A 27,007-nucleotide genomic window follows, 5' to 3' on the forward strand; every position below is an offset into this window, starting at 1 on the left:
CTCCCATTCACTCCATACCTCTTCTCCACCCTCCCCAAATCCACTCCTCCTCTGTTTCTGTTCATAAAGGGGCAAGCCTCCCATATGTAACAGCAAAGCATGGCATATTATGTTGCAATAAGACTAAGTACCTCGCCCTGTATGGGGAATAGGTTTGTAAGACCAGCCAAAGCATTAGGGACAGACCCTGCTCTCATTGTTAGGAGTACAATAAATAGACCAAAGTACACAACTGTCACATAAATTTAGAGGGTTTAGGTAGGTTGGTCCCATGCAGGCTCCCCGATTGTTGGTTCAGACTCTGTGAGTTTCTATGAACCAGATTAGTTGTTTCTGTGGGTTTTCTTATGATGGCCTTGACCCTTCTGGAATCTATAATTCTTCCTCCCTCTCTTCAGCAGGATTCCCTGAGCTCAGCCTAATGTTTGACTGTGGATCTCAGCATCTGTTCCTATCAGTTACTGGATGAAGGGTCTCTGATGACAATTGACATAGTCACCAATCTGGTCATAAGCGCCATCAGGTTACCTATCCACTATTGCAAGGAGTCTTTCCTGTGATCATCCTTATAGGTTCATGGGAGTTTTCCTTGCATTTGGTTTCTACCTGAGGCCCTCTCATCCCTTTTTTCCAGTCATCTCCCTCAGTACTTTCCCTCTCCACCCACCCCCAACCTGAACTCTTAAGTTCCCACGGCCACCTGCCTCCAGTATACCCAGGAGATCTCTTCTATTTCCCCTACCCATGGAGATTCATGTATCTCCCCTTGGGCCTTTCTTGTTACCTGGCCTCTCTGGGTCTGTGGATTGCAGCATGGTTATTCTTTACTTTATAGCTAATACTCATTTATGAGTGATTACATAATATGTCTTTCTGGGTGTGGATTACCTCACTCAGGCTGATTGAAAAATCACTCTTAGTATTTCACCACTGGGGGTGGCTGTGTGAGTGGACAGTCACCATGTGCAGTGAGCAATGAAACCCAAACTCGTATAAGGGCAAGTCTGGGAAGAGTTCAGTAGAAGAAGAGCAGAGAGAATAGAAGTAAAAGAAATCCATGATGGAAGAAGCAGCAAGCAGCATTGTTTTTTTTTTTGCCATTTTATTACGGATTAGTTCTGCCTATATATTTTCCTGTTGGCTGGGTATGGTTTAGAAGAAGCCGCCACGTTTGAGTCTCAGTCCTGTCACGAACTAATTACGTGCCTCTGGGAATTCACGGTACTTCAATGAGTTCTCTTATGTAAAAAGAAAAAGAGAGCACATCCCTTGTGGGCTGTCACAAAGATCAGATGTACTAGTGAATTCCACGTGCCCTGCAGTTGAAAGGTTGTGTATTAGCAGGATTTTATTATGCAGGTGTGCATGCACAGAAAACAGTCCCCTGATGTGCGGTGCTTAGACAATGCTGAGCTGGAGAAATAGCCTCAGAACTGCTTCCTCTGGTCTTCCCTACCCATTTCTGGGTCATCTTTGATCTTTCTCTTTGGAAGTCTAGCTTCCTTTGAGGATCTATGCCTAGGTAGAGACTGATCTGTGAAAGAGGTACTCACCTGCCTTCATACCTGCTCTCTGAATGCCATTAGCAAGGTAGGTTAAGCTCATACCATGGAGAAAGACACTGGAATTCAAGCACAGTGCCTAGAGTCCATAGGACTGTCTCAGGACAGTGTCCTCTGGCTTATACATCTCTCCAAAAATATCATTTGAGGCCTCTCTACAAATTTCTATAGCTCCCAAATCCCCCAGTCTCCTATGAAGCAGGAATTGAAGCTTCAACCGTGCCACACATTCTGATTCTGCGAGTTTCATATTTTGTGTGACTCCCAGGCATAGCTGCATAACAGTCCTGATGTATGGCCGTCCTTGGATCAGCCTATTGTCAGTTTGTTTTAGCAGGCCCAATTAGTAAGCTTTCCCAGTGAAAGGGATGTTCCTTCCCAGACAATCTTATGACACTTTCTTCATCTTCCCTGGAGTTTTGATTTTGTGTTTTGCAGTGTATGTTAGTTCCTCTCCTCCAAGTTCTTCTGTTTATCACGTGGGAAGAGTTGCTTGGTCTCAGTTGCAATCCAGAGGTCTGGGACTTGTGGTTTCATGCTATCTCTTTTCACCTGGGTGGCCTTCAGTGCAATTCTGTTGCTTTCGCAAAATGAAATGGAAACACATAGCCACCCTCTCGACCTGGCTCTTGGCATTTCTCCAAGGCTCCTGCCCTGTTCAGTGAAAATGAGATTTCTGAATCTCTTCCCCAGATCTGCCTAGGCCTCTTGTGGCTTCTCCAAGTACACAGTGCAAAGAGGTGGAGCTCATGTGCAGATTCTCTCAGGATCAGTCATCTGCCTCTGGAAGGTGATATCTGTCTTTAGTCCCTTTCAGCTTCCTTTCTTAGATGCATCCCTGTCCTAGGGTACGTTTGTCATTGTAATTCTCTAACCCACTTTATCAAGGTCATCACCTGAAAGTCCAGGGTCACACATGCTGCTAAAAAAATGCCTGAGCTGTATTTCAATTTGTAAGGTAGCATTTTTGAAAGGGAATGCTTCCTTCTCCCTCTCTTCCTTCTTGGCAATCTCATATAGGAATACAGAGTATTGTGAACATGTTTACACCCACTATTTATTACATTCTGACCACTTCTTCTTCCGACCTAGGCCCCTCCTATTATATACACAGGTGGGGCAAGTGCATATGTGTGTGTGTCGGGGGCTAAGCTTAATTGTGTTTTCTTGCAATTCCCTATTTACTGGAACACGAACAACATACCAGTAGTTATGTGACTGAAGAAAATGACTCCCCTTTCCCAACACCCTTTCACTGCTGAAACCTCCTCCAGCTTGTGTGGGAACCTCATGAACCCCTGCCTCCACTAATGGTGGAATGTTGAAGGCTCTGATCTTATTCAGGCGTTATTTATAAAGCCACTGCTAGTGTGTTTTCACAATTGTTATGACCACACTCTGACCTGGAAACAGCATTTTACAGTGTTCTCATCCACCATCTCTGCAATTCTTTCTGCCCATCTTTTGTGATGTTCCTCTTGGCTTTGGGGAGGCAAATTCTAGGGGAACACAGTTTCGTGATGTGTTTCATGTTGAGAGCTTCTAGGGTGAAATGCTTTTGTTTTTCACCTTCCACTCGTGTCAGTCTGAAATAGTTTTTAGATTCTTCATACAGAGCTAATTAGAGGCTTCACAAGTCCTGCTTTTTATCTGGCATCTCGCTATACGATCCTTTTCCTGCCTCGCTCTCACTGTCTCGTGGAGATCTTATTATCCATATGACATCTGCATTATCCCATGTGATTCAGAGACGGGAAATTACCCACATGTCTCTGCTCATCTCCTCGTAATTCTTTTAGTTCCACTCTTAAGATTGGAAAGTGTGTGTGCTGGGCTACTTTCAAATTCATCAATACGTTTCTCATTTGAGGATGGGGAATTTGGACAGGCTCTCATAAGCTAGGCTGGTCTAATATTTACTATGTGTGGTTGAGGATGGCCCTGAACTTCTGATGCTCCCGACTCCACCTCCCAAGTGTTTAGATGGCAATTGCATGCCACCATGTGTGACTCACTTTTATAAGTTTTAAATTCTAGGGTTGCCTTCAGGCCCCTCTGTATAGTTCACATTTCTTGGTGTAAATTCCCTATATGTTCACCTATTAAGATTCCATTTTCTTTTAGTTCAATGGGCAGATATAATAGTTGCTTTAAAACTATAGCCCACTAAATTCGTATTAGTTTAAGTTTGTTTTCAAACTGAACTTGCATCCGTGTATTGTTCTGGACTAACAGTCCTCATTTCTAATTCTTTGAATTTTTTTGTTAAAAAAAGAATGATGAATTGGGTTGAGTTCCCCCACTCCCTTTGGAAGTAGTACTGTGAACTCATATTGGTTTTTACTTTGTAAAAACATTGACCTGTGCAAAACATAAGGTGTTACTTAAGCCCTCTGATTTTGTGAGACACATTTGCTAAACCACCTGTGTTGTAGATTTTAAAAGCTTCAATTTCACTGTCTTCACTGGTGTGTCCAGGGCAGGCACTACTTCTGGGAGTGCTTTTAATGTCCCAGTCAGGGCTGTTCTCTCATTCCAGTTGACACTGGCCCTGTAAGAACCTGGTAATGACTCTAGCCCCTGTTTTACGGGGTCAGAAGTTTAGCTCCCTGTGCCCCATCCCACCTCCAGTATCTCCCTTCCAGTATGCAGATTAATAAGCCTGCTAATCTTTTTCATGAGAAACCCAGTCCTCAGTCAGAATCTGGAAGGTCACCTCCCCACCTCACACCATTCAGTGTTCCTACCTCCAAAGCTCTGATCCAAAAATTCCAGTCATATTGTCTGCTAAGTGAAGCCACTAAGCCAGGCTTGGAGTCCAGTACACAGTCAAGAAAGTTGCCCCTTCTCAGACATCCAGGGGAATTATTGAGTCTCATCTGTGTATTTCCCTTACTAAGGAATTTTAGTCTTGGGTGGTGCCTATTCCCTCATGCAGAAGCTTTGTGACCATTTATTGCTGCAAGGCAAACTTAGTGTCAATTATACTATCTTTATAAAAGCTCGAAGGTGATCATTTGGTGAAGGCCTTGCTATTGTGAGCTCTGTAGCTTTTTCCAATGGAATGACATTTCTGCCTTCAACCCTGCTAAGCTTGGGAATGAATCTCAGATTCCTATCTTTAAGAATTTGTTTGGTCTCAAATTCAATACCAGTAAAAGTTGAGTGCAGGAAATAGAAATCAATTCAAGTATTTTAAGCAGAAAGGAATTCAGTACTCACAAAATCATGTTGACTCACTCCCAGATCATCATAAAATTGATTCACTAGGAAAGTTTCTATTTCTGAGGCTGCCAGGGGAGCTATTCTGGATTCAAGGACTTCTGCTTCCAGTTCAAATGCTTACTAGAAAATGAGAAACTGGAGAACAGAGCCCAAGATGCCATGGCAGAAAATCTCATCTTAACACCTCCCTTAGGAGCTCAACAGTCCAAAAGGGCAAAGACGTGGCTTTACTGTGATTCCACATTTCATATCTCACTTGGATGCACAGGAGTGGTATCTAATTTGTGTCCAGAATTTAGCTGCAAGGGAGTCTGTGTAATGTAGAGTTTTGGTTTTCTAGACTTTATTAGAAAGGGCTATGGGATTGAGTTTAAATGATTGGCTTATAGTTTCTAATATGCATTATTTGCTCAGAATTACTTCTTTATCCTTCTGGATCCGTCTTCAACAACACTTGATACTTCAGCATCACATAATTTACACACATACATTAAAATGTGTTTTTACAAAGAGTTTTATGACTGATTTTGTTTTCTGTTTCCTACTATGGAGTGAGGAATTTCTTTGGGTTAGAGATATGCTGTGGAAAAATCTAAATGTTTGTCAGTTGTACTGGTTCAATTAAATGCTGTTGGCCAGTAAGTAGCCAGGCAGGAAGTATAGGTGGGGCAACCAGAACAGGAGAATTTGGGGAAGAAGAAAGGCTCAGTCTATAGTCATCACCCAGATACAGAGGAAGCAAAATGAGAATGCCTCACTGATAAAAGGTAGCGGGCCATGTGGCTAACACAGACAAAAATTATGGATTAAGATATAATAATTAATTAATAGGAAAATACTAGGCCAACCAGTTTATAATTAATGTAGAACTCTATGTGTTTTCTTTGGGACTGAATGACTGAGGGACCAAGAGGGACAGAAACCTCATCAACAGAGATACTGATGTCTGTACCCCCTTTCCATGTTCTAGTTTAGCAGCTGACACATACCACTTAATGCAAGTTCATTGAATGAACGAATGAATAAATGAGTGGAAGGCAGAGTGACTATGATTTAGTTTCAAATCACCTAACATGGGAAGATGCCCCAGAGGAAGCCTGACTTTCAACAGAGGCAAACTTTTGCCCCACTCCACATTTGGATTCTTCTTAGGTGAACAAACCAGTAATGATTGAAAATTTTTCACTCAAGTAGTTATCTGGATCTGGGAAGAGGAGATAAATGACATACTGGATGAATTTCACAGGAACTTCTAAAATATTCAGTCACAGTGGTTGTGTGTAATTGCAGTCCTAGGCCCTGGGGGGCCCTTCTGAAGCCTGGATCTAGGCTTTCGGAAGGTATATAATAAGTCACTCAGCCCCTGACGATTTCTTATCTGTAAGCTGGAAGAGGAAATACTCTCCTGGGAGGAATCTATGAATGTGCCAAGCAAATGACTTTGCTTGCAGTGGCTCAGATGGATGGTCTGCCTCACCTAGGCAAACATTCCTCTCCCTAGCGAAGCTCTTCCCACTCCCTGGTCCATCATTAGATCTAGCCCATTAACTGCTTTCTAGAACTCAGTAATTGTGCTAGAGCAGGTTTCAGGTCCCAGTCAGCTCAGTGTGCCATGAAGAAGTTTGTCTGTGTGTACACTGTGGGGTGCCCATCCTTTATTTCACCAAAGCCTCACACAGGATTCTAGCATGGAAAGACATCTGAGGGGCCTGGAACTCTTGCCTGCCCTTCTATAAATAATCTTCAATGGCAGAGCATATGGGTACTTTTGGCCAGGATGATAACAGCCACATAACCTACTTGAAGAAGTATAGTTAACCGGAAAAGCGTGAGCAAAAACATGCCAGGAGTTTGCCATTGAGGCATTTTCAAGGTTTGTTTAGTAGCACTGGCTTCTGGGCCTCCCAAGTTGGGAGAGTTAAAAAGAGGCATCATCTATGCAACTATAAAGAAGTAAAGACTTTCCAGTGACCCCAGTATTTTTGGGTCATTCATGCTTCTGTCAGTCAAACCTCACTCATGCTGTTCTATACACTCACTGATTCTCTAGGGTAAAGATCTTTTGCTGCCATTGGGACCTTATGAAGACGGGGCAGATACTGATCCTGTCTCTCCAGAGAATAAATTTCCATAATAGAAACCTTTTGCCAGGCTCTGTTCAGTTTTCTCAGCCAGAAAAGGTCAGTGGGTTGTCCCCAGTGGGTTGTCCTTGTACCTGGAACTGACTCAAGGTAAGCATGTCCTTTGGCACACTAACAGATACGCTAATATTTGGGATGAAGAAAACACATGTGTGTGTAGCAGAGAGGTTATGTTGGCCTGAGTGTTTCCTGAGTGACTTCCCAGATCTGGAATGAAGTGAAAGCAAGGTCTCTAGCCTGGAGAAGAGAGCCAGGTGCTACACTATGTGACTCTACCAGAAGTTGCACCCCATTCTTCTCCCAGACCAGCAACCTGAGCCAACTACATTTGCTTTAGATAAGAAGATGTGATGTGGGGTTCCCCTCTGTATGCTATGGATATGTTTTATTACCATTGGTTAATAAATAAGCTGCTTTGGCCTATGGCAGGGCAGAATATATCCAGACTGGAAAAATATATAGAGAGAGTAGATGGAGTCAAAAAGACATCATGTAGCTGCCGAAGGGGAAAGACGCCAGAACAGAACCTTACCTGGTAAACCACAGCTTCATGGTGATACACAGATTAATAGAAATGGGTTACTGTAAGATTTAAGAAGCCTGAGCTATAGGCCAAGCAGTGTTTAATTAATACAGATTCTTTGTGATTATTTGGGTGTTGGCAGCCTGAAAATGAAAGAGCAGTCTCTGTTTATAAAGATGAGTTCTTAGAAAGTCTTTGGGAAGAGGGCTGGGTTGGCTGAATTGGTAACCATGAGTGTTAACTATGCTCACATATCTCACTGTTCTGGGAAGTTAATACTGCTACCCACTTATTATTTCTGGAGTTTCTATCATGTGACGCTTTTGCCTTAAATATTTGACAGAAGTCATATTAACCTTCACAACAGTCCTTGAGGTAATAGATATGTGCTCCTTGCATTTTTACTTACAGACAAGGCCACTGATATCCAGAGAAATTAAGTATCTTTTCTGAGGCCACATAGCTAAGAAGTAACAAAGGACTTAGCCCAAGTTTGTTTGGCCCTGGACTATGACACTACAATCATTCTGGGTGTACTTGGTCATTTACAGTCTCACATAGGAGACGATTCATTATATTCTCCTTTAATCCTCATTGTGTGTGTTCTGATACTCTGGTTCAGAAAAGCTACCTGGTTCCTCAAGGCTAGTGGACAAGTTGGCATAGCCAATTGAGTTGAGGAGGATTTTGAATGTATTTAATGTCAGTTCAGTGTTTTAAAAGATCAGGAAGTAAATAAATAAATCTTATTTGGCTCCTTGGGGAGATACTGGTATGGGAGGAGAGGCTTCTCAAGCTGAGAAGCAAATCCATTCTTTGGTCCTGATTTGATAAGTCCAAGAGGAGAGGCAGCTGGGTCTGATATTTGTTTTCAACAACTTGTTCTCAGCGAAACTTGGAAGCCGCCTTTATGCCGCAGCAGCTGTGTTAAGCAAATGACAGGCAGCATGGGCTCGTGTGCTGGGGCTCAGCTTTTGCTAGGACCCATCTGGCCCTTTGCAGCAGGTGAGGGGCATTGCCCAGCTCCTTTGCTCTCCGCTCAATCCAAAGCCAGTCCTGCTGGATGCTCTGGCCAGTCTTCTCTTTCCAGCAAAACTGGCATTTTTGACATCTTTATTGCCTCCTTCCTGAGACATGAACCCAGACAGGCATCTCTGCAGGTGGCACCATCAAACTGTAGGGCCTGGGCTCCCTGCTCAACAACACAGATAAGGAAGGCTGATTGTTTCTCAGAGGGCATTTTCTGAGTAAATGGAACACAAGTGCCCCTCTCTTGTCTAAATAAATGTTCCAATAGAATTCTAAAAGGCATTTTCAAGGTTACCTAAACCTAACATTTGTACAGTGACTACACTTTTCATTGATTTCATTTCATATTTATTTTTCAGTGTGTGTGTGTGTGTGTGTGGTACAGACAGGTAACTAGATGCTCGTGGGGGTAGGGAATACAATATAAGGCTCAGCGGTTGTAGGATCAACAAAACAGGTGTAGTGTATTTGCACACAGTCCATATAGTATGGAGCACCTGTACAAACCCAGGGGGCTCCTTGGGGAGGTCTTCAAGTTGGAATGCAAAAGAGTGATGGGGAAAGAGAATCAGGGTGTGGAGGGGTCTGGGAGGATGGCAGAAAACTTAAAGAGTCAACAAGTGGCAAGGTTGTGAATGGAGAGGTATTGTGCTAGTCTAAATGTAATTGGCCTCCATAAGCACTAGGGAGTGGCACTATGAGGATGTGTGGCCTTGTTGGAGTAGGTGTGGCCTTGTTGGAGGAAGTGTGTCATTGTGGGGGTGGGCTTTGAGATCTCCTTTGCTCATGTTACACTCAGTGAGACGGGTAACTTCCTGTGTCCTGTGAATAAGATATAGGACTCCCTAGCTCCTTCTCCAGCACCATGTCTGCCTACATGCCTCAATTTTGCACCATGATGATAATGGACTAAACCTCTGAAACTGTAAGCCACCACAGTTAAATGTTTTTCCTTTATAAGTGTTGCATGGTAATGGTGTCTCTTCACAGCAATAGAAACCCTAACTAAGACAGGTATGCTATGTCTATGTTAGGGAAACTTGTGTGGCTGGTGGGTATCGAGAAGAGTTGAAGTGAGCAGTCAGGAAGAAAATGACTCAGAATTTACAGCACAAGGTTGGGGACCAAGTTCACGAAGACAAGAAACATGACTCCCAGGCTGGTATTCATGCAGAGGGAAAGGCGGCCAATGAAGCTCATAGAGAGGGTCAATGTCAGTGGGTGATGCTCATCTGTGGACCTAGAAGGTTTGCATCGAAAATGGTGCTGGTTATCTTCTATTGGCCATGATCTTTGAACAAGTTCTTTCTTCTGGTCTCTGATTCCATTTCGTCTGTCTATGTGGAGAGTGATGATTAGTCCTTGGGAAAGGGAAAGAGGCATGCCTCCTGACAAGGGTGTCTGAGAGGGTGTGATGCAGGAGAAACACCGTTCGACAACTCAATCATGGTTGCAATAGTTGAGGTGAGGTCAGTTCCAGCCTATGTTGCCAGCCTAAGTTGCAGACAAGTGGCAATCATGTTGTTGATGGCTAGATTGATGGAGTCTGGGCTGAGCGCGCTGGACTGAGATCCAAGGGTATCATGCATCAGTCTGCAAGAGGGTCAGAGTAACCCAGCTGAAGGTGATGCTTTGGGAAGGGAGCCTGGAGCTCACAGGCCTTGAACGCTTAGGACTTAACCCTTTCTGCCTCTATGCTACAGTGACTGGATCCTGCTTTCTCTCTCTCTGGGCATGGGGAAAGCACTCATTTTGCCTGCCAAGGGCTGGTTAATGAAAACAAGCACAAGGGTTCAGCCTTTTTAATTAAACGCAGCAACCTCTCATCGCCAAGAGCTGCTGTTCCCCCAGCTGCTCTTCTTGGGTGCAGGGGCTTTTTCTAAAATGACGGACACTCAATGAAGATCTGCCACAAAGATTTCCTGCCCTCAGGTCCCACCTGGCCCTGGCTACGGTGTTGCAATGATGACAATAGGTCAGCTTTCATACTGATATGCTCCATCTCAGTCCAAACACAACTGTTCAGCCTCCAAAGAGCATCACTCTCTTCTGTGCTCTGCTGCTGAGACCCAGGGCACTGAAGCAGACCTTTGTACCCAAGGGGCTTGCTACCAGACTCTGTCTTTTTGCTGAGGTCCTTCTTCTATTGTAAGAGGTGACACAGTGCATCCATAAATAATACCAATCCTGAGCAGGCTTCCTGGCTTCGAATACTGAATATCACCTACTTGCAGTCTAACCTTGGGGAAGCCATTCAGAAAGTATATGCCTCAGTTTTTTTCATTCCATAGTGATAAGAACACAATTTTTTCTCATTAAGATGTTGTAAAAATGAAAATATTTAGTTCATGCAGACTCCGTTGGACAGAAGGTGGCCCATAGTGGGCACTTTATATTCTGTAGCAGTCAGGTAGTACCTTCTGTTGGTTATGACTCATTAATATGATCATTATTAATTGGTGAGAAAAGTTGCTTCCCTCCTTGATTAATGTATCACGTTAAAAAAAATCCCTCTCTGCAAAATTATATTCTATTTAGTACTTGACAACTCAGCAGTAGCAAACCAGCAATCAGACAACCTTATTCCAGCTGAGCATGATCCTTGGCGGGCATCAGCATGCCTTTCCCCAAGGCAAGATGGCTATCGTGGTTCTCAGGGCATCTCTGAGTCCCTGCTCAGTCTTTGATCTCCACTCCTCACCCCATTGGGCCAGAGCACATGTAACCAGGGCGAACATTTGAGAAGCATGTAAAGACTCAAGAAGAACACTGGTGAGACAAACACGTGAAGAACTGAGTCTGATTTCTTCAGGACAAGTTCAGTCCTCAGTTTCTAAGTTTCTTCCCTCTGATACTTTTCTCCCTCCCAGGAGCCCTTCCACCATCCTCATCCCCAGCCACCTGCTAGGGTATCTCAGCGCAATTTTGACTGGTTGCATGGAGGCTGGGATACCTTAACACAGCTTAAACAATAAAATAGAACAATTATGTCAATATACTATAATATATACATAAGGAGATTACATATGTGTGTGTATTTTTCTCTTTTGGATTATCAAATGTTACTAATTTGGGACTTTGATTAACTGAAGATATAGGGAGTGAGGCCGAGGGCAGAGAGTCTCACTGTATACACACATAGCCCCCTCTGCAGGCCTTCTTCCTCCACTCACTGGGCATCCTGCGATGCCTATATCATTTGATATGGATCATCATTTCTTTTCCTGTTTTCAGGAGCTGTCTTTTTGGAATCTGCAGCACTTCCCCTGGGCTTGCTTGGTGTAACTCTGACATCCCTCAAGAGTGCTTTGTAATCACCATAATTGTATTCCTCCAGGCTTGAGCTCTGGCCTTTCCCAGATTCCCTGTGGTGTGGTACCACCTATATTTTCTTTGCTACTTCAGGGCACATGCACCAGAACCTTTACCTCTATTATCATAACTGGCAACTCTCAGACATGCAGGGTTGTATTTGAGCCTGAGCTATATGGAAGGTGGGCTCATACCCAGAAGGGTGTGCTTGTGTTGTATGAAGAGGACTCTGTGTAATTCTGAAGTTAGTGTTAGCTCTTCACGGGGAGGACGTGGCCATCTCCAAAGGTTAAAAGTGCCTCTCCTTTATAGATGTCACCCATTCCATGCATCAGAGGCCACTTGGTTTGTAATCAGGACTCTGGACTTGGTTCCTTGGGTCTGGTTCTCTGCTCCCTCTGCCCTTCACTGTTGGGCTCTTCCTGGGCTGCTGAGGAAGCCCTCTAGTTTTCACAGGCACCTCTTAACTGCTCCTTGGTTACTCTCAGCTGCTAGTTATTTTTTCCCAGCGCTCCCATCAAAACACACATAAGCATTAGAATCCAATATCTTTCCAGTGTCTATTCCCTTGTCAGCAAATATCCTCAATGATTGTTGTGTCCCACAAGCTGGTGTGTGTTTTCCTCCACTCTCCTATTCCAGTCCATAGTTAGTGGTAGCTCTGGCCCTCACGTTGCTAGTTTGTAGGGGCCATGTATCAGTCATACCAGCATAGGGACACTGGGGCCAGCTGGGTAGACTTAGCTTCACAGTGTCTTTTTGATTACATTTTTACACTGCTCAAGCATCTAGAACCATAGGCTGGGCTTCCTGAGTCTCATAACCACTTATAGATTAGCATTCATGATTTCCTTAGGAAGTGACAGTGATGTCAATGTCTAGCAAGGGACAGTAAAAGTCCTAGAAGGAAAGCTGAGGCTGTGAGGGAGTCTTAGTCCCTGGTGGTTTTGAAGTCACGTGGTCCTGAACTGGGGAGGCAGGATGGCCTTTCACACACTGGTGCCAACTGTTGTGGAATATTACTTTAACTCTGTAAAGGTGTGCTACATTTGTTTATGCTGCATTTGTTTGATTATGCAAAAGTGTATTACTGTTTCACCTTGCCTGAGTAAGCCACCTGATTGGCCTCATAAAAAAAATGAATGGCCAATAGGTAGAGGCAGTAGGAAGATAGGCAGGGCTGGCAGGCCGAATAAATAGGAAGAAGAAAGAAGAGGAACAAAGAGAATGCTGGAGAAAGAGACAGACAGAGAAAGGCTAGAACCCAGGCGGCTGCCAACCAGCTATGGAGAAGCAGTTAAAGTAAAATATGCGGTGTAGTGCCTGCACTATAGGACGGTACATGAGCCAGGAAAGGGGCTGGATATTTAAACACATACACGCACAGACAGAGATGTGGGGACATGGGTCATCCTTGAAACAAGAATGCCAACTTTATTGTATTCCAGGTACTCTTATATAGGGATCCTTAACTGATAGCCATGCCCCAGCTCCTGGGATTTTTAGCTGTAAAACCCACCAGAAACCACCCCCCTGCCATCAGGAACTCATGAGGATCTCGTGCTCAGAGCAGATGCAGGCACAGGAAAACAAGTTGTTTATTCTGTTCACTCCAGCAGGCAAAGGGTCCGAGGCAGAAAGTCAAGGGGCCAAAGGTCTGTAACCCCCAACAGTCTAGAAGGGAAGAAAGGTAAAAATCTCTGAGACAAAATGTAGATAAACAGGTTAATTTATAAGAGCTTGCAAGAAACATGCATAAGATAAGGCTGAGCATTCATAACTAATAATAAATTTTCATGTCATGATTTGGGTACTGGTTGTTGGCCCAAAAAGAAAGTCTGGTACAGCCAACCACTCAGTGATGAGGGTCACTCATGGAAATAAGTCAGATCATTGATGACATCACTCTTTCCAGCCACCAAAAAGAGCTCATGTGACTATTAAATATTGCATTTAACATAATTAAAATTAAATAAATGAGAAGTAGAGTTCTCTGGTATTGCTGGCTACATTTCAAGTGCTTAGTGCCCTTATAGCTCATGTCAGATGGCACTGGCTTGGGCATGCCTACTATCTCAGAAAGTTTGACCATACAACTTTCCAAATGTGAGGTTCAGAATTCATAAGAGATGGTCTGTTTCAAATGTTCCGACGGTCACAGGGCTCTGTCCTTTGGAGCCCTGAAAACCTTAAGTATGTGGTATAGCATACTCTTGAATGAACTCCAGTTTTGCTCCTCAATCTCATAAATGTCTTGAAATTCTGAGGATGCTCTTAGCCCCTCAGTCCCTATGTTACAATTGGCCAATACAACCAAGGAAAAAGCGACAGAATATTGGGCCTGCATTAGCATCTTGCTCCTTATTCTCTTATCATCCAATTTCCCAATGATTTTAGTTTATTTTCCTTAAAAATTCATATTATTATGATTTTGTTTAGATTTGTTTCTTGATAGATATGTGGATTTACAATAAACTGACTTGGTATTGTACGGATTTTTTTTGTATGGTGTTGCCTACTTAAAAAATGTGTCTCAATTTGTCTACCATTGGCTTAGTGTATTTGGACTGCAATAACAAACTATCATAGACTGGGCGGCTTATAAACAACAAAAATTAATTTTCATACAAATTAAATTTTTTTAATTTAAGACTTTGAGACAAGACGTCTAAGATAAAGTCAGATTTGGTGTCTGGGGAAAGCCTGTTTGCATAGATGGCACATTCTTGCTGTGCCCTTAAAGGATGTAAATAGCAATGGAGTTCTCTAGAATCCCTTTCATAAGGGAACTAATCCTGTTTGTGATGAGTCTGCTCACATGCTTTATTTGCCTTTCAAAGGCTCTGCCTCCTAGACATGACCGGGAGAATTAAGATTTCAATAGATGGATTTGGGGGACACATCCAAACCCAGTAGTCAGGGCACTTGTCTTGGTTTTCTTTCTTGTTCGATCATGCTGCTATGCTTTCCCACCACTTGGAGCTCTCTGCTCTTGTCCCTCTTGCTTTTAGCCTTCAAATCCCATCTGGTTAGGATACTTACAGCTTTATTGTCTATCTGCTAAAAGATCCCTAGAGTGTAGATTTAAAACATAGAAGAGGGGTTCGAGATGGTTTAGTGGGTAAGAACCCTTACTATACAAGCATAAGAACCTGAATGAGTCGAAAAAGAGCTCCAAAAGGTGGGGCTTCCTAATGTAGTACTTAGAAGATGCACTGACCCTGGAGGGTTTAATTCACCAGTGACCAAGTTACTGTCAAGATTTAGGCAGACATGGGGGATGGGAGAATATTCATTGTGATGGTTTAAATGAGTAACTATTGAGAGTGGAGGTGTCTATTCAGATGTGGTGGATTTTTGGAAGGGGTTAAGAAATAGACAGTCATGTATGCTAATTTAGTGGGGATGGAAGGGAAAACAGGAAGCCCAGGAAGGGTTTAAACTCATTATCTTGAGTGGCTGGAGGGACAGTTACCATTTAAAGAAACAACGAAAGCTATAACAAAACCAGGGCTTGGTTATGGTTATGTTTGAGATGTCTGCTGAGTTCAATGTCAATGTGTGTGAATAATATCCTGGTCTACACATTCTTCTGTAGCCTGATCTGAGCACATAATAGAGTGAAATTTTCTTTCTGGTTCTGCTACATGCATACTGAGAATATTGATGAGCCGTAGCCCAGCTTGTATCCTGTGCCTACATTTCTTCATCAAAAAACTGCAATAACATGATAATTACATTTTTCAGCTATCCCATTACACTTTTAGGGAATCAATGCGTGTATAAAAGGATATTATTAATAATTCATGCAAATGTTGGATTTGACCCTAAGGTTTATAGAGGAAATAATTTGCACCTGTGGGAGTAAGTTTTATATCTCCAGAGCTGAGAGGGAATGGAATGGAGGAGAGAATCACCAAGCAAATGAGTCTGCTTAAGTTCTGGCTTTCCACCTTCTTCTCAAATCACCATATCTATTCACTGTGACAGCAATATTTTCTAATTAGAAGTTTCAAAGGTCTCAGGAAGAAACTCTTGAGTGGTTAAGATGTCTGTGACAATTTTCATTGAATCCGGGAGGATAGAAGGCACTGATTTAAGATGACAATGAACTCCTCTGAGTTCAGTTCTGAGCCGAGTGTTGCTGACAAGGAGAAAGAAACACTAGGAAATTACCAAACATAGATTTTAGATGATTCATAGAACAATAATAACAATGATATAGCTACCTCAGAAGTGCCTTGCAGTCATGGCAAGATACAACCCATGGACAATGCTGTGTCTCAGGCAGTAAATATCATCATTGATTTATTGTTAAAATTAAACAATATGAGATATTCTAAACTTAGAGAAAGTAAAGGTTTGTATTATAGTCCTTAATCTGTTTGTTTTCTGCTTTTAACAATGCTGATGTTTACTGCAGCTTATATATAAACAGTTTAATTTTATTTGTGTGAAATATATATGGTGTATAGCCACGCGTGTGCAGCCTGTGCACATACGGGGCCAGAAGAGGGTGTTGAGTGTCCTGCTCTATTGTGCCATCATTTCTTATGGGAGGGGCTCTTAATGAATCTGGGCCTTGGCTGGTGGCCAGCAAGCCCAACAATCCTCCTGTCTCAGTTCCCCATACCCCTCAAAGCTGGGTTGGCAAATAGCCGTTAAATAGGTACTGGAGATTTGAACTCGGGTCCTCATGCTTGTACAGCGACCACTCTTACCCAGTGAGCCTTCTCCTCACCATCCACCTTTTATATTTCAGTCAGCTCAGCTGCTGTAACAAATGGCTTTGGCTAGTTGTCTCAGGCTTATTCTTCCCAGTTCTGGAGACTAGATGTCTGTGGTCGGGGGGTCGACATGGCCAGGTGTTGGTGGGAGTCGAAGGGTCTCATGGCATGGCAGAGCACTGTCTTCTGATTGGGTCCTTGCGTGGTGAAAGGTATGGGGGAGCTCTCGTTCACCAACATTCCACACTCTAATCACTCCCCCAGAGCCCAGCTCTTACTGCAGCCATGTTGGGGATGCATGAACATTCGTTGCATGGTTTGGTTTATTGTTCCTTAGTAGCCTTATTGAATTATATTTATATAACATCAAATTCACCCATTTTGAGTATACAATTCAATTACATTTAATACCTTTGCCAAGTGTTGTAGTCATTACCATAAATCAATTTCAAAACATTTTTTAACTGTACAACAAGGTCACATGTGGCTGTATCAATCCCTGTTTCTACCCGAAGCTCCACAAGACCAGTAACTTACTTTTTGATTCTGGATATTTGCTTATTTTTCAGTTTATTGTATAGAATTACATAATGTGAGGCCTTTGTATCTCGCTTATTTCACTTAATATCATGGAAATGAGCCTCATCTGTTGCTGTGGCATGCATCATCACTTCATTTTAAAATGTTTTATTTATTTTTTATGTGTATATGTATATGCATACCAAGCTGGTGTGGGAAGGTTGGAGGACCAATTGTGGGAAAGAGTCAGTGTTCTCTTTCCAGTTGTGGGTTCTGGGGATTGCACTTAGGTTGTCAGAACTGGTGGCAGCTACCTTTATCCAATGAGCTTTCTCCCTGGCCCCTCTTTATGACTCCTTATTGCTAGGGATTGCTCACTTTAGTGGATACATTATACTTCGGTGATCTCTTCCCCAGTTGATGGGCATGTAGCTTGCTTCTAATTTTTTCTATTACAATTGGGAATGTGATGAATATTCACAAGCCTCCCAACATTTCCTTTTTCTTAAGCAGATAACTAAGAGTGGGTCTGTGACTCAGCTAAGGTCTGTATCTAATGTTTTAAACACTCCGGAATGCCTTTCAAAGTGTTTGCCCAATGTTCTTTTCACTGGCAATGTATCATCACCCATTTTTTCCTATATTTTCAGAATTCATTTTTATCTTTTTCATTTATTATACTTACTCTCTGTGTGAATGTCTCTTACTGTGACTTTGTTTATATACCCTTTATGTTAGTATCCGCATTGTATATATTAGCCATTTTATAACTGATGGCATTTATATGCATAATTTTTCCATTCTTTGATTGCTTTGTGCTATTGGATATATGTGTTTGTAAATTATGGGTATGAATATTTTGGGGTATGAAGTCTGCAGTTTTTCTCTACTAGTCTATTGTTTTATACACTTATTTCATTCCTTCCTTCCCTTTTTTTTGATACAAAGTTTCTTTGTGTAGCCTTGACTGTGGGACTAGCTCTGTAGACTAGGATGGCCTCGAACTCACAAAGATCTACCTGCCTCTGCCTCTTAAGTGCTGGAATTAAAGAGGTACACCACCACCTCCCAGCTTATGACTGCCATTTAAAACAAATATTTTCCAGGCAGAGTGTCATACCCCTTAGTCCCAGCACTTTGGAGACAGAGGCCAACCTGGTCTTTATAGTGACTTCCAGGACAGCTAAGACCTTACTTGTCTCATTCATATATGTCATATATATATAGGACATCTGCTATGGTTGATGTTATTTGTCACTTTAGCAGAACCTGGAATCTCTTTTAAGACTGATTTGCCTATGAGGGATTATTTTGGTTGTGTTAATCCAAGTAGGAAGAGCCGCCCAGTGTGGGCAGTGCCACTTCCTAGATGATATCCTCAACTGTGTGAGTAACAATAAAAGTTGAGCAGGGGCGTAGACTCATCACTCTACTTGCTGACTGTGGGTGTCATGGGGCCAGGGACGTGAAGGTCCAGCTTGCCTTGACTTTCCTTTCCTAGAATTAGTTCCTCCCTTGAGATGCTTCTGTCAGAATATTCTCTCATGGCAATAGAAAAGGAAAATAAAACATTTTATAATGTTTTTCCTTATGTATTATGCTTTCAGTTTTACCAATGTTTGTTTAGCTAGGTAAAGTCTTAAAAACATTCTTCCATGTTAGCGTGCATGTACACATGTGTGTAGGTGTGACATGTGTATTATATGTGTGCGCATATGTAGAACATATAGAGAGGTCAATGTATGTCTATGTTTCCTCTGTTGCTTTCCATTGTAATTTTTGAGGCAGTGTCTCTCACTGAACCTGGAGCTTGCTGATTCAGCTAGGCTTGCTGGCTAAGCAAGCTCCTGTAACTTTCTGTCTCCACCTCCCAGTTCAGGGATTATAGGCATGTACTGTCACACCTGGCTTTTTACCTTCATGCTGGGGATCCGAACTTGGGTCCTTATGTTTATCAGCAAGTACTTTATCAACTGAGCAATCTCCCAAGAACTCTCCTATGTTGCTTTTAGAATTGATGATATTCAGGCCTCTGAATCATTTTGACTTGGTATTTACAAATGAGTGTGAAATGAAGGTCCATGTTCATTTTTATCCACTAAACAGCTATTTGTCCTGGCACCATTTGTTGAACAGATTACCGTTTTCCTAGTGACTGTCACTAGCATTCTTTTCAAGACCAGCTGACTATAAATATGAAGATCTATTTCCAGACTCGTCAGTCTCCTCCACCCACCCGTCCTTATTCCAGTCTCACGCAATTGGCATAACTAGCTTTACAGTAAGTTCCAGCAGGGGTAAGTGAGAGTTGTCCAACTTCGTTTAATATTGCATCAATGATTCTGGGTACTGTGTTGATAAGATGATTTTGTTTGCTGTTTTCAAGACTCCTTGTCTCTTGTTATCTTTGCTGTGATGTGTCTAGATGTGAATCTCTTAGAACTCCCCTTGCTTGGAATTAGTTGAGCTTCTTGGATGTGCTGAAAAGTGTTTTTTCATTAGACTTGGGACGTTTCATCATTGCTTCAAATACTCTTTTTGCCCCTTTCAATTGTCTCTCCTTCTGAAATATCAGGTATGCTTATGTTGGTGTGTTCATGCTATCCCTAGGATGCTCAGGCTCCTTCTACTTTTTTTTACATCCTCTTTTCTTTTTCTTCAGACTGCATAGTCTCAGATGACCTACTTGGAGGTTTCCTGACTGTTTCCAGCAATTTCACTGGGATGCAGGTCTGCTCAAAATGAGTGGATTTGAATCAGTTCAAGTGAAGACAAATCCTGTGAGTCAGGATATCCAAGGCACTGCCAAGTCAGTCAAATAACAACGAACATCTGAGTGGTACCTTTATGAAGGTGTAGACCTGTTTTCTCCCATGACTGAGAGACTGCAGTCTTCTGCTGTGGTTATTCGTTGGTTGGTTTTAAACATCTTACCGAACTGAACAGGAGGTGGGGATGTGCACTCCACTATGGTATAAAACTCTTGTTCTGAGGTGCAGCCACTGTTCTACAGTGAAATGCTTACCTTTTCTTTTTCCAAGACTTTAATTTGAAGAATCTTTTTTTAATTTTTTTTAATTTATTTATTTATTAAAGATTTCTGTCTCTTCCCCGCCACCGCCTCCCATTTCCCTCCCCCTCCCCCAATTAAGTCCCCCCCCAGCCCGAAAAGCAATCAGGGTTCCCTGTCCTGTGGGAAGTCCAAGGAACCCCCACCTCCATCCAGGTCTAGTAAGTTGAGCATCCAAACTGCCTAGGCTCCCACAAAGCCAGTACGTGCAGTAGGATCAGAAACCCATTGCCATTGTTCTTGAGTTCTCAGTAGTCCTCATTGTCTGCTATGTTCAGAGAGTCCGGTTTTATCCCAGGCTTTTCCAGACCCAGGACAGCTGGCCTTGATGAGTTCCCAATAGAACATCCCCATTGTCTCAGTGTGTGGGTGCACCCCTCGCGGTCCTGAGTTCCATGCTCCTGCTCTCTCTCCTTCTGCTCCTGATTTGGACCTTGAGATTTCAGTCCTGTGCTCCAATTTGGGTCTCTGCCTCTGTCTCCTTTCATCGCTTGCTGAAGGTTAATATTCAGGAGGATGCCTATATGTTTTTCTTTGGGTTCTCCTTATTTAGCTTCTCTAGGATCACTAATTATAAGCTCAATGTCCTTGGTTTATGGCTAGAAACCAAATATGAGTGAGTACATCCCATGTTCCTTTTTTGGGTCTGGCTTACCTCACTCAGGATAGTGTTTTCTATTTCCATCCATTTGTATGCAAAATTCAAGAAGTCCTTGTTTTTTATTGCTGAGTAGTACTCTAATATGTATATATTCCATACTTTCTTCATCCATTCTTCCATTGAAGGGCATCTAGGTTGTTTCCAGGTTCTGGCTATTACAAACAATGCTGCTATGAACATTGGAGAGCATATACTTTTGTTGTATGATAAGGCCTCTCTTGGGTATATTCCCAAGAGTGGTATTGCTGGGTCCAGGGGTAAGTTGATCCCGAATTTCCTGAGAAACCGCCATACTGCCTTCCAAAGTGGTTGCACAAGTTTGCATTCCCACCAGCAATGGATGAGTGTACCCCTTTCTCCACAACCTCTCCAACAAAGGCTATCCTTGGTGTTTTTGATTTTAGCCATTCTGACAGGTGTAAGATGGTATCTTAAAGTTGTCTTGATTTGCATTTCCCTGATCGCTAAGGAAGTTGAGCATGACCTTAATTGTCTTTTGGCCATTTGAAGTTCTTCTGTTGAGAATTCTCTATTCAGCTCAATGCCCCATTTTATAATTGGGTTGATTAGCCTTTTACGGTCTAGTTTCTTGAGTTCTTTATATATTTTGGAGATCAGACCTTTGTCAGTTGCGGGGTTGTTGAAGATCTTCTCCCAGTTGGTGGGTTGCCTTTGTGTCTTAGCGACAGTGTCCTTTGCTTTACAGAAGCTTCTCAGTCTCAGGAGGTCCCATTTATTCAATGAGGTCCTTAATGTCTGTGCTGCTGGGGTTATACGTAAGAAGTGGTCTCCTGTGCCCATGTGTTGTAGAGTACTTCCCACTTTCTCTTCTATCAGGTTCAGTGTGTTTGGACTGATATTGAGGTCTTTAATCCATTTGGACTTGAGTTTTGTGCATGGTGATAGATATGGATCTATTTTCATTCTTCTACAGGTTGACATCCAGTTTTGCCAGCACAATTTGTTGAAGATGCTCTCTTTTTTCCATTGTATACTTTTAGCTCCTTTTTCGAAAATCAGGTGTTCATAGGTTTGTGGGTTAATGTCAGGGTCTTCTATTCGATTCCATTGGTCGACTTCTCTGTTTTTATGCCAATACCAGGCTGTTTTCAATACTGTAGCTCTGTCGTAGAGTTTGAAGTCAGGGATGATAATGCCTCCAGACGCTCCTTTGTTGTATAAGATTGTTCTGGCTATCCTGGGTTTTTTGTTTTTCCATATAGAGTTGTTTATTGTCTTCTCCAGATCTGTGAAGAATTTTGATGGGATTTTGATGGGGATTGCATTGAATCTATAGATTGCTTTTGGTAGAATTGCCATTTTTACTATGTTGATCCTCCCAATCCAAGAGCAAGGAAGATCTTTCCATTTTCTGGTGTCTTCTTCAATTTCTTTCTTCAAAGACTTAAAGTTCTTGTCAAATAGATCTTTCACATCCTTGGTCAGAGTTACCCCAAGATATTTTATGCTATTTGTGGCTATCGTGAAAGGTGATGCTTCTCTAATTTCCCTCTCTGTTTCCTTATCCTTAGTGTATAGGAAGGCCACTGATTTTTTGGAGTCGATCTTGTATCCTGCCACATTACTAAAGGTGTTTATCAGCTGTAGGAGTTCTTTGGTAGAGTTTTTGGGGTCGCTTATGTATACTATCATATCATCTGCAAATAACGAGAGCTTAACTTCTTCTTTTCCAATATGAATCCACTTGATCCCTTTATGTTGTCTTATTGCTATTGCTAGAACTTCAAGCACTATATTGAAGAGGTATGGAGAGAGTGGACATCCTTGTCGTGTTCCTGATTTTAGTGGGATGGCTTTGAGTTTTTCTCCATTTAATTTAATGTTAGCTGACGGCTTGCTGTAAATAGCTTTTATTATATTTAGGTATGACCCTTGTATCCCTAATCTCTCCAAGACTTTTATCATAAAGGGGTGTTGAATTTTGTCAAATGCTTTTTCAGCATCTAATGAAATGATCATATGGTTTTTTTCTTTCAGTTTATTTATATGGTGGATTACATTGATAGATTTTCGTATGTTGAACCAGCCCTGCATCTCTGGGATGAAGCCTACTTGATCATAATGGATAATTTTTCTAATGTGTTCTTGGATTCGGTTTGCCAGTATTTTATTGAGAATTTTTGCGTCAATATTCATGAGTGAGATAGGCCTGTAATTTTCTTTCTTGGTTGGGTCTTTGTGTGGTTTTTGTATCAGGGTAACTGTAGCTTCATAGAAGGAATTTGGCAATGACTCTTCTGTTTCTATATTGTGAAATACATTAAGGAGTATAGGTATTAGCTCTTCTTGGAAGTTCTGGTAGAATTCTGCATTGAATCCATCTGGTCCTGGGCTTTTTTTGGTAGGGAGGTTTTTGATAACGGTTTCTAGCTCTTCGCGACTAACAGGTCTATTTAGATCGTTCACCTGGTCTTGGTTTAGCTTTGGTATGTGGTACTTATCTAAAAAAATGTCCATTTCTTTTGCATTTTCTAGTTTTATGGCATACAGGCTTTTGTAGTAAGATCTAATGAGTCTCTGAATTTCTGTGTCTGTGGTTATGTCCCCCTTTTCATTTCTGATCTTATTTATTTGCGTGTTCTCTCTCTGTCGTTTAATTAGTTTGGATAGGGGTTTGTCGATCTTGTTGATTTTCTCCAAGAACCAACTTTTTGTTTCATTGATTCTTTGGACTGTTTTCTGTGTTTCTATTTTGTTGATTTCGGCCCTCAGTTTTATTATTTCCAGTCTTCTACTCCTCCTGGGCACATCTGCTTCTTTTTTTTCTAAAGCTTTCAGGTGTGCTGTTAAGTCTCCGATGTATGCTTTCTCTGTTTTCTTTAAGTGGGCACTTAGTGCTATGAACTTTCCTCTTAGCACTGCTTTCATAGTGTCCCATAGGTTTGAGTATGTTATTTTCATTAAATTCAAGGAAGACTTTAATTTCTTTCTTGATTTCTTCCTTGACCCAGGTGTGGTTCAGTAGTTGACTGTTCAGTTTCCATGAGTTTGTTGGCTTTCTGGAGGTAGGATTGTTTTTGAATTCTAACTTTAATCCGTGGTGATCTAATAAGACACAGGTGGACACTGATATTTTTTTGTATCTGTGGAGGTTTCCTTTGTTTCCGAGTATGTGGTCAATTTTCGAGAAGGTTCCATGAGCTGAAGAGAAGAAGGTATATTCTTTCCTATTTGGGTGGAATGTTCTATAGATGTCTGTTAAGTCCATTTGCTTCATTACCTCCAGTAGTTCTCTTACTTCTCTATTAGGTTTCTGTCTGATTGACCTGTCCATTGCTGAGAGAGGTGTATTGAAGTCCCCTACTACTAGTGTATGTGGTTTGATGTCTGCCTTGAGTTTTAGTAATATTTCTTTTACATACGTGGGCACTTTTATATTAGGGGCGTAGATATTCAGGATTGAGACGTCATCCTGACAAATTGTTCCTGTTATGAGTATAAAGTGACCATCTCGATCTCTTCGGATTGATTTTAGTTTGAAGTCAGTTTTGTTAGAAATTAATATGGCCACACCTGCTTTTTTCTTAGGACCATTTGCTTGAAAGACCTTTTCCCAGCCTTTTATTCTGAGTAGATGCCTGTCTTTGTGGTTGAGATGTGTTTCTTGCAAACAGCAGAATGTTGGATCCTGTTTTCGTATCCAATCTTTTAGCCTGTGCCTTTTTATAGGTGAATTGAGACCATTAATATTAAGTGATACTAATGACCAGTGGTTGTTTACGCCGGATATTCTTATTGTTTTTGGAAGTAAAATTTGTGTGTCTCCCTTCTTTGAGTTGTGCCAGTGAAGGGTCGCTAGATGCCTGAGTTATCGTAGGCAGTGTTGGCAATGTTGGATTCCTTGGGTTGCAGTTTTCCTTCTGTTACTTTCTGTAGGGCTGGATTCGTGGCTACGTATTGTTTAAATCTGTTTTTATCCTGGAATGTCTTGATTTCTCCATTTATAGTGAATGAAAGCTTGGCTGGGTATAGTAGTCTGGGCTTGCATCCATGGTCTCTTAGCTTCTGCAGTACTTCTATCCAGGACCTTCTGGCTTTCATTGTTTCCATAGAGAAATCAGGTGTAAGTCTGATCGGTTTACCGTTATAAGTTACTTGGCCTTTTTCCTTTGCAGCTCTTAGTATTCTTTCTTTAACCTGTATATTTTGTGTTTTGATTATTATATGGCGAGGGGATGTTTTCCTTTGATCCAGTCTGTTTGGTGTTCTGTATGCTTCTTGAATATTCAAAGGAATATCTTTCTTTATGTTGGGTAAGTTTTCTTCCATAATTTTGTTCAAAATATTTTCTGGGCCTTTGAGCTGTGACTCTTCTCCTTCTTCTATTCCTATTATTCTTAGATTTGGTCTTTTTATTGTGTCCCATAATTCCTGAATGTTTTGTGTTGAGAATTTGTTGGCTTTGCAGTTTTCTTTGATCAGAGCGTTTATTTTCTCTATGGTGTCCTCAGAATCTGAGATTCTTTCTTCTATTTCTTGTTTTCTATTGATTATGCTTGTTTCTGTAGGCTCTGCTCGTTGACCTAGATTTTCCATATCCAGCTGGTCCTCAGTTTGTGTTTTCTTCCTTGCTTCCATTTCAGTTTTCAATTCTTTAACTGTTTCCATTACCTGTTTGATCGTTCTTTCTTGGTTTCCCAGGGTATTATGTATGTATTTACTCATTTCTTCAAATTTTTGGTTATACTTCTCATCCATTTCTATAAGGGCATTTTTCACATGTTGTTTAAGGGACTCTACAGCTTTCATAAAGTCAATTTTTTCCACTTCTTCTGTGTTATGGTGTTGGAGACCTTCTGTTGTAAGATCGTTGGATTCTGGTGTTTTCATGTTGTTTTTCAGATTATTGGGTGAAGTCTTTCCTTGGCGCCTGCCCATCTCCTCCTATCGATACTATCTAAGGGGTCTTTTAAAACTGGTTCAGGTTTCCCTGCTGGCCAGGGGCTCCTCTTACAAAATGCCCTTGCTCTGTTTCCTGGTTCCTGCCGGGGGCCAAGATCCCTCTCACCCCTCAGAAGGGTCTTCAGGAATAGGACCCGGCTCCTCCTTTGCCAGGGACCTCCCTAACCGAAGGCCTACCTCTTTGGTTCAATTGTAGTGGGGCGATCTGTTCTTGGTGTTGTGCGCGGTCCCTGCTGCCTGCTTCTGCTGCTGGGACGGTTCCCGCCGCCAGCAGCCTGTGTCCTCTGCTGCCGCTCTGGTCCCAGTTGGTTCCCACCGGCTGCGCTGGGCGTCCTCCGGCCGCCTTCCGCCGCCCGGTGTTCCGGCCGCCTTCCGCCGCCCGGTGTTCCGGCCGCCTTCCGCCGCCCGGTGTTCTGGCCGCCTTCCGCCGCCCGGTGTTCCGGCCGCCTTCCGCCGCCCGGTGTTCCGGCCGCCTTCCGCCGCCCGGTGTTCCGGCCGCCTTCCGCCGCCCGGTGTTCCGGCCGCCTCAATTTGAAGAATCTTTAAACATATATGTATATATTTCACAATGATACACACACACATATATGACAATGATACATATATTGTGGAGGCTCCAAATGAGCCTATTTCCACCTTGTCTGAATGTCAGAGAGTTTGGGTTGGTCAAAATTGTTGACAACAACTAGGCCTATGCATCCTGACCTAGGGTGTGGTTACTTGGTCCTTTAGACATTAAGATGGCCTATGCAAGTAGATCGACTCCCTGCTGACCAATGGTCAGGAAATTCAACATACTTCTTCCCCTTCTTTTGAAATAGGAGGATTGGTCTTGTGGAGGCTACCTTCAGGATACTTGGTCTAGGGTGGGTTCACCAACTAAACAACAACAGAATACTAATGACTTGATGTCTCAAAGTATTGGAGCAAATAACTGTTCTAGTGGTCCTTTGTATCATATTAAAGCAGTTTTTATCTTCTTCCCTTATTATATTGGGGCATAAGCATATGGAAAGTTAAACGCAGGCCAGTTTGAGTATTCACTGGAACTCCTTCCAGGTACTATTCTATGTTGCATGTTTTATTATTTTCACTCATGTCTTTGCTTGCTTTACTATTTTTTCTAATCCCCACATCCCTACCCTGGTAAATGGTATACTTGTTGAAGCTGGTCTCTGACATTTTATCGCAAAGATTTTATATATATAATCACAATGCTTTGTTGCTTGCTGAAGGAATTGCTTTTAAGAAGACCTTACTTGTCTATGTCCTCTGATGGCTATTAGTAGGCTTCTGGGTGATATTCAGAGAATCA

This window comes from Microtus pennsylvanicus, chromosome 2 (assembly GCF_037038515.1).
Source record: "Microtus pennsylvanicus isolate mMicPen1 chromosome 2, mMicPen1.hap1, whole genome shotgun sequence".
NCBI lineage: Eukaryota > Metazoa > Chordata > Mammalia > Rodentia > Cricetidae > Microtus > Microtus pennsylvanicus.